We start from the raw sequence: 9,505 nt of genomic DNA on the forward strand, positions 1-9,505 counted from the left end.
ACATTTTAAAGTGATTAGTCAGGGGTTTATTATATGAATCGTTTACCCCAACAAGAAAGGTTCATAGTTCATTGCCAGAGCATATGTTTGAATTAGAAAGCTTTTCTGTGTATTTTCCAAATACATATCAATTAGTAATTAGCAGGTGTGTATCACAATCAATGAATAACTATGTCACTTCTGACAAAGGCTCCCGGTGATTTGTCTTTGTTTATCTTAAAAAAAAACAAAAACAAAAACAAAAACTGCTGTTTTACAGTGATCAGCTCATGTAATTTAACTTTGAAAAACTATTGGTATTGAATAATAATGTTCCCTATATTCATTTTGAATATTAACAGAAAAATGTAAAAAGTCATGTTTTATCAAAAATACTTCATTAATTCAACCATCAGATCCAGAAATTATTTTAACTTTTGGAAAATGTGATCATAGATGATCTCTTTGCCAGACTCTACTACAACAGGAGAACATGCATTTTCTTAAACTACTCTTTGAGAAATATTATTTAAAAATGCATCTGAAGCCAGATTTGATGACGTATACCTATAATCTCAATGTTTGTGAACCCAACACAGGCAGTTTATGACTTTGAGGGTAGCTTGAGCTACATACCTTGTCTCAATTCCTGCTTTCCTTAAAAAAAAAAAAATAGAAAAGAGGTTGAGATAGGACAGACAAAGGGTACCTAAAGAAGTTATATCAGCAAAAATCTTCACAGTAAGGGAAATCTTAGAGGTGGTCACGATAATGGAGGCACAGATATAGGGTGCAAAGATGTTGGAGACTTGTACATGGTAGAGTCTGACACACCTCCATTGCAGAGAGAAGATGCTTTGCATGGAGCGTTACAGCTGGAGAAGATGGAAAGCTCCACTTTGATCTCCAACACCCAAACTGTTTAAAATTAAGGTGTACTGAATGAATAGTAGTTGTGTTGTTTTTTTATCTTCTTACTCATTCATTATTAACAGTAAGACTTGATGATTTACTGTTTAGACAACAATATTTTTGGAGATCACAGAGCAATTATAATCGTTATAGATCTATAACTCTGTCTCATAGATCAGAGTTGCAAAACCATGCAAAGCAAGGCTTTCGTGCCCATCTCACCCCTCTCCCAGGCTCTGTGCTATTGTCTGGCACTATATGTCTATGCTTTATTTCTATAAGATTTTTTTTTATCACAACAGCTATCTTTTTAATATATTAAAATAGATGAGAAAGAGGCTTGGGTGCACTCAGTGGTAGAAAGCTTGCCTAGCATGCATAAAGCCCTAAGTTTGATACCTCGCAGTACACACAAATATATACAAGAAAACAGTGTCGTATTCTATTAATTATTAGCCATTTCCCAGGCTCCTTATGTTCTAGCGAAGGCCCATGTTCCTGTTATTAAACTTATCTTTAACCTGGAAGAAAGATTTTTTTTGACATTTCCTAAATTATGGGTCTGCCCATTTAGCTGTGTTTTGTTGTTTGAAAAAGGACCATTTTTTTATTCTTGAATGTTACTTTCACTATGGAATTCTAATCCATAGAATTTTCTTTTATCCCTATAAGCATATCCATCCACTGTCTTTGGCCCATACTGGTTCTGATGAATGTGCAGTAACTTCGTATCTGTCTAACATGCATACCTTTTCTTTTCACCTGTGTCTCATTGTCACTGTGGTAATTAATGGTTAGAACGGGCATTTTTAAATATAAAAAGGTAGTTAGCTAATTGGAGGAGTATATCCTCATAGGAAAAAGTAGTTGGGTGCTGCTTCACCGGTATACCTATATAAGTATATGTGTGTGTGTGTGTGTGTGTGCGCGCGTGTGCGTGGTGTACATTTGTGTGTGAGGTGAAATTTCCAAACTGATTCTTCCTGAGCCTGATAGACACTGTTGGGGAGAGTCTAATATAAGGAATCTATAACTCTGAACTTGCCAATTAAAAATATGCCTTTGATCTGAACTGGAAGCTTTATTCACAGCATCCTGAAATTTTTTGTTCACTTACCAGATTGGTTAGAAGACAGAAGTTGTCTGTCTCCTTGCCTTAACTGTGGTTCACTTGTTATCCTTGGTAGCCTCCCTCTACCTGATATTGTTTCAATTGTCAAATGCCTTATTTTTATATACTTGTAATTTAAATGGCCAAAGGAGAGCATTCCAGGGGTTCATTTTGTTCCTGTTCATGCAGAACCTGTCATGAGAGGCCATATCCTGGGCTGATAGTGACTTTATAGATTTTCCTCTCTTTTGTTGTGCCTAGAGTCAGGTGGTAATCAACTTGGAGCCTACAAAGAAGTCAGGAGTATTGGTGAAATTATTAAGGCCACTCCACGTAGTTAAAAGGGAAGTTTATTTATTGGCATAACTCACAAATGAAGGGATAGGTAGGTTGCAGGGTCTAGGGAAGGTGTGTTGCAGTCCGGCAGTGTTCTCTGGAGAACTCTGCTCGGTCTACCAACACCGTCCAGGATCCAGGAACCAAGAGAGGCGATGTATCCGGATCTTGGGTCTTCAGGGTCCTCTCTTCACCCTGCCTTGTAGGGGTGACAGTTACCAAAGCCTCAATGGGGGTTGGAACTTCCAGATCAAAGCTGGAATGGCTACCCACTACACAGGAGACTCAAGTACAGCCTTTGATGCTTAGAGTCATGATACTGTCCTGGTAGCCATAGGTACCATGCTGTTGTTTGTGTGGCATTTGGAGTTTTAGTGGTGGCTTTACATTGCTTTATGCATCTTATAACCAACTGATGGCATGAGAATGTGAAATCCTAGGGCAAGCAGTGCAGTCTGCAGCAGTGTGATTAGGTGTATCTCTGTGTGAAACTAAGAAAAATATGTGCAAGGAAACTCTTTGTTAGTACTTTCATTTTGCTTTATTATAGGTCTGCTTGGATGATCAAAATAGGTGAGACCCACAGAGGAGCAGTAACTGTGATCTCTTGCCTCCTAGAGATCCCATCATATTGAGAGTGCTATCATCTCAATGCCACCACTCCTTTTTTTTTTTTCACAGTGAGGTCAGATAGAGTTTAGCAGAGATGCCCATATGAATATTGTTTCTATTCCTGAATAAGCTTATATCTTGGTTGAAAACAACATAACTTCAAAGGTCAATAGCTGGTTAAGAACTATGATTTTTATTAATGTGATGATGCTAAACTGGATGTCTTTTTATTGCAATACCAGAGATGACTAGACTGCCTTTTTAAGCTTTTGATTATTTATGGATACGCTATATGTTAATGCTATATTATATGGTTTTTTTCCCTTGAAAATTTTAATGAGTGTATTGAAGCCAACATGATCAAAAAGTAAACATGTTGGGAAAGAGTTGCAGTGGATTGTAAGGCTGCTATTACTCATGATGCCTACTCAAATGAAAATGTAATTAATACTTGCACATATCTGAAACATGTAATCCTAGAAACTGCAATTATGGGAGAGTGCTTTAATGTTTGAAAGTGGAAAATTTCCCTGAATAGAACAATTAATATTTTAGTACTCATTGGGAGGAAAATCAGGGCAATTTTACATGATTAAGTTTTTAGTCTGTGCCTTAACTTTTCTGAGATAACAACACTGATGGTTGCTAATAGGCTTTATATATCGTAAGTCATTAGCATTTTAACTTGATACACCAGTAGAGTAAGCTTCAGAAATATTTAACAGAGTTTAATGGCCTCCAGCTGCCAAGTACTAGATTTAATTATTTATTAAGGCCATTATGATGCATATTTAGATAGACTGCTTGCAATGTAGCACACAAACACTAACACTGAGATTAGCTCCAATAGACTCATTCTTACCATGACATCTAGAGATCCAGTTCTGAAGCTGTTGGCTAGGGTCTAATAATATGGCCCATAAACATGTGGATGCAGAACCACGTACTGGATCATGGGCAACTAAACAGGGACCACACCCCCCAACGAAAGCTCATTCTCCTTCCCTTAGCTGCCATCAGTTGTTAATAACTCCTCATCTAGGGAGTGAACTCAAGTGTCCCTTCCCTATCCATGCTGGAATGATGACTGGCTTGATCTTGTGTGGTCTGATGCAGGCAAGTAGAGTTGTTCTGAGTTCATGAATACAGTGATCTTGTCATAACCAGGAGACAGTGTCCTGCTCTAGTTCTCTTCAAATTCTGGTTCTTATACTCCTTCCATTCCCTCTTCCACAAAGTTCCCTGGAACCATATGGGAAGGATATGATACAGATGTCCCATTCCTGACTGAGTGTTCCAAAGTACTCCACTTATTCTCTGTACTTTGACTAATGTGAATGTCTGTACTGATCACTGACCCTGCAAAAAGAAACTTGTTAAGGATTGGGAACTGCACTAATCTATGAGTGTAGACATACTTATTTAGAAGGCAATTTGATACTATTCCATTTAGCATAATAGTAGTAGGCTCTCCCTTTGGGCCTATGAGCTGTCTGGTTATGGATTCTTGGTCAAGGGACCAAGCATGAATTTCTTCCTATGTAGCATGCCTAAAATCAAGTGCCAGGCATGAATTTCTTCCTATGTAGCATGCCTAAAATAAAGCTAGAATGTAGTTGGTTACTAATATAGCATTCATGCTATTATTTTACCCATGGCATATCTTGCTAGTCATTATTGTGACTTTCAGCATTCACATCTGGGTGAGACCATTGACAGAGACTTTTTTCTACCCACAGTCTGGGTAGAACTTTGTTTTAGTATGAAAGTTAGGCAGCAGGGAGGAATTTCACAGGTTAGAATGAATTTTATTTCTCCATGTCCTGTCATCAACATGTGTGGTAGCTTCAGCAATGAGGGTCTTACCATCAAGTTTGGGAAGCAATAAAGAGCAATGGCTATAGTATTGTTTTTTTTTTTTTTTTTTTTTTTTTTTTTTTTTTTTTTGGGTGGGGGCTCTCTAAAACTGGCTCCACAAACAATTCAAGAGGAAGTGTCTCATACCTGGGTACTGGACTTGTTATTTAGCTACTTATAGCTTCTTGTAGAGCAGTTATCCCATATGAAATCCCTAAAGCAGTAGGTAGAGATAATGAGGATCCATGCATAAATTAATGAAATAGAAATGCAAAAGATACAAGGAATTGATGAAAAGTATTTTATTCTTTGAAAAGTTAAACAAGATTGACAAACCTTTAGCCAAATTAACCAAAAGGTAGAGAGAAATAGACCTAAATAAATACCATTTGAGATGAAAAGGGAGCTATTACCACTGATAACATGGAAATTCAGAGATTCTCAGAGATTCATGAGAACATACTTTAAAAATTTATATTCCACTAAACTGAAAAACCTAAAATGATGTGTAAATATTTAAATATTTATTTCCACTTTTAAGCCATATAAAGTTTTAGATTAACAAGGACTATCCACATTAACAATCAAAGTTACATGTATGATTATTTAATAATAGTTTAAACTGATCTAAAGCAAGCAATGATGTAGAAGCAGAAATTAAAAATGTCCCATCTAAATAAAGTCCAGATCCATATTGATTCAGCAAAGAATTACCAGACTATCCAAGAACTAACAGATATTTTTAAAAATTATTCCATAAATTAGAAAAGGAAAGGACACTTCTAAACTTTTTACAAGCAAGCGTTACTCTGATTCCCAAACCAGATAAAAATCCAAGAACAACAACAAGACAATTATAGGACAAACTCCCTGATGAACACAAGGTAAAGGTTTTCAATAAATTCTTACAAACTGAATTAAAGAACACATCCAAAAGAATTGTCCTGATCAAGGTGACTTCATTCCAGGGATGTAGAGATGGTTCACTATATTAATGAATGCAATTCCCCACATAAACAGACTTTAAGTTGGATATCTTATGAGCGTCTTAGTTGATCTAGAAGAGGCACTTTACAAAATCTAATGTCCCTGTAAGATAAAAGCCCTGGAGACATTAGGGTTGGAGGGAACATATCTCAATATAATAAAGGCTGTATATGAGAAACCAATAGCCATCATCATCCTGTTAAATGGAGGAACCCTTGAAGCATTCTTACTGAGATCAGGAACAAGAGAAGGTTATCTACTTTCATCACTACCCTCTCTATGTTTTATTTTAATAATCACTGATTAAAGTTGTATTTGTCTTGGAAAATATACTTTGTTCTTTCTCATAGTTTCTAATATCAGGATAGGAAATCAGTACAGACCCAGAACATGATTCATGCATGCCCCATTTGTTTTCAATAGTTATTTGTAGATGTTTAATGTTCCTTATGATTTAGGAAGTAAACAACTCAGAAGTCTCAGGAAATTTCTGAAACCTACCAAATTTACAAGTCTCCTTCCTCTTCAAGTTATAGAAAAGCAGTGAGGGGTACTGAGTAAAGGAGTCGCAGACTTGTAGAACTGTTTGTAAGTCATACAGTGAGCTCCCAGGTCCTAGCTTTTGTGAGTTGTCATTCATGCTGGAATGGGTTTTTGGTAATACAGCTACCTTTGAGTTATCCTTGCTACCATACATAACCCCAAATAAACTCACTGATTCATCAAATTGTATTTCAATTGTATTGTTACTTTGGTCTGTCACTGGCTTCTCATCTGGGATAAATAGGCTCTGGCTTACAACTCCTTAGAAATAGTATCACAAAAAAGCTCAGATTTTCTCTTTTCCCCCTCTTCCACTTATCTAATTTTGCTCCACATCATCATTATCATTATTTTATTTTATTTTTTTTTGAGACAGGATTTCTCTGTAATAACAGCTCTGGCTGTCCTGGAACTTTCTTTGTAGACCAGGCTGGCTTTGAACTCACAGAGATCTGCCTGCCTCTGCCTCATGAGTGCTGGGATTAACGGCATGTGCCACCACCTCCTGGCTCTGCCCCTTATTATATATGTGATTTTGGTTGCTAAAGTGAACAGTTACTAATAATTTGAAACTTTACAATGATTTATCAGAATAGAAACAAATATCTAAAAAGCAACATACACAAAAAAAGTGAATTTGCCCCAGGAAAGCAGTTTGTTTGTATTTTTAGTTTTAAATTCTCTGGATCTGGAGTTAAGTTGTGTATTTACTGTCATAGACCATGGGAACTGAAAATGGGTCCTCTACATGAGCGCTATCTACTCAACTGCTGAGCCATCTCTCTAACCTGAAGGAACCATTTTTTTTGGAGAAAATATCACATTTTCTAGATGCTGCTATGAACACTACTCATTGCCCTCCCATTTTTCTTTTTTTATTGTTATTGCTTTTTGAAAAATAATTTTATTTATTTATTTGTTTGTTTCTTTACAACCTGCATGCAATTTCCCCTCCTTCTTCTCCCTCCAGTCCCTCACCTGGTTGACCCAGAGACCTAGGATACAACCAAACATAACTGGAGGAAAAAATATTAATAAAATGATGCCTAACGATATTCTTCTATGTATGTAGATTGGTGCCTAGCCCAATGGTCATCAGAGAGGCTTCCTCCAGCAACTGACAGAAACAGATGCAGAGACCCACAGCCAAACTTGAAGCAGAGCTCAGGGAACCGTGCAAAAGAGAGGGAGAATGGAGTATAGGATTCAGAGGGGTCAAGGACCTCACAAGACAGCTCTCAGAATCAATGAACCTGGACTCATAGGCTCTCACAGAGACTGAACCAACAACCAAGGAGCCTGCATGGGACTGACCTAGGTCCTCTGCATATATGCTACAGTTGTGTAGCTTGGTTCCCTTGTGGGAGTCTAACTGTGGGAACAGAGGCTGTCTCCTGATGTGGGGATGCGGGGTGGCTTGGGAAAGAGGGCTGGAAGGTGGGAGGAGGGAGGAGGGGGCAATCTGTGAATAGTATGTGGAGTGAGTAGAAAATTTCTTAATAAAGAAAAATTATTATTATTCTATCAATTCCATCATATGTAAAAGAGTGATACTATGTCAAAAGACCAAATAAAGGAAAAAAAATGAACATTACATAAGAGTCTGAAGACAAACTAGCAATAAATAAACATTACCTATTATTTTATTATCATTACAGTCTATCTACTGTATAATATTTGACAAATCAAATTTGCATAGACTTTCCAGGGTAAAAATGAAAAAAAAATTACCAGCACTTCATTTATATGAATGGAAAAAATAATGTATGTTTATCTACATGTTATTTCCGCCCTCCCATTTTTCAAACTCTGTTTATTTATATAGGTTTCCATATCTAGGGTAATAAAATTTGAAAATAAGTAATTGTCTACCAATTACAATTGGTATTAATGATGAGTTCTGGGAAGCTACCTACACAGCTACTGAACTGTAACCAGAGTCTTGCTAACTTTGCTGTGTTACATGGTATTGTCTTAATTTTAACTCCAGGCTTATTGATGCATGTAGGAAGCCATTTGCACTAATATAATTAAGAGGACCCTACCTAACTCTGATGAAAAATTACTTGAAAGGACAGGGTCCTTATTCTAAAATAAACGAACTATTGGGAGTAATTACTATTAGCCCAACTGTAATTGGATTTAATGAGATTGAATGGAAACAAATTAGATGTAATTGGAAGCTAAGCAAAAGTCAATTAAATCTTTATAATTTTAACTTTATAAAAGTTATTGAATTAAATGACCAGGATCAATTAGCAAAGGAAATAAAGCCAGAAAGTACATTTCCAGGAAAGGGATATTTTTGTTAGAAGAAAAGTATTGTTTCACATAATGGTTAGAGTTCAATGAAAATCAGTTTAATTAATTTTGCAGCCTTGGCAATTTAACTTCAAAGAAGTAATTATGCAAATGTATAATCTCAGCTACAAAGTATTGCAGAAGTTGTTCTAAGGAATCAAAGAGTAGAATTTATTTGATAAAATAAAATAGCATATTTATTAAAACACAAGTGAATTGACTAGGCTTTGAATAAAGATATGGTTGCAATAACCCGTTATTCACTTTGTAGCTAGGTTGGCTGTATAAAAGCTGCATCTGACCTCCTGTAGAATTTGTGATTGAAGTGTTTTAGCACATTACCCTCTAACGACTCACTCTGTTGCGAGGTGTACTCCCACAGTGCTGATGTCAACCCTAAGGACCGTCACTCGAAAGACCCTAGTGTCAGTTTTTAACATAAGTGGTGTTCTTCAAAACTAGTCACCTGGGAGCTCACTACCAATAATGTGTGGTGACCGAAACAATCCCCTGCAAATGCAGAAATCACTCAATGTGATTTCTTCCTGGGTGTTCAAAGAGATGTGTATTCTGACTCATTTGATAATGCTTAATGTCCTTCAAGGGCGGGCACAAAAATTTACAGACTTCAAAATGTACTGGAATAGGATTATAGTTTTCATTTGGGGTGGACTTTTAAATCTCTGGTTATGATAAAATTGTTAATATTAATATTTAAAAAGGATATCCTAATTTTAAAACAGAAGAAAAGTGGAGTTTGGAAATTTTATTATGCTTCTTCACTTTCTCAGTACAAAAAGATTAACACTTCAACAGCACTAACAAAGGTAAGCACAGTGGCAAAGTGATCATAAGAAAGGAGTCTAA

This window comes from Peromyscus leucopus, chromosome 17 (assembly GCF_004664715.2).
Source record: "Peromyscus leucopus breed LL Stock chromosome 17, UCI_PerLeu_2.1, whole genome shotgun sequence".
Taxonomy (NCBI): domain Eukaryota; kingdom Metazoa; phylum Chordata; class Mammalia; order Rodentia; family Cricetidae; genus Peromyscus; species Peromyscus leucopus.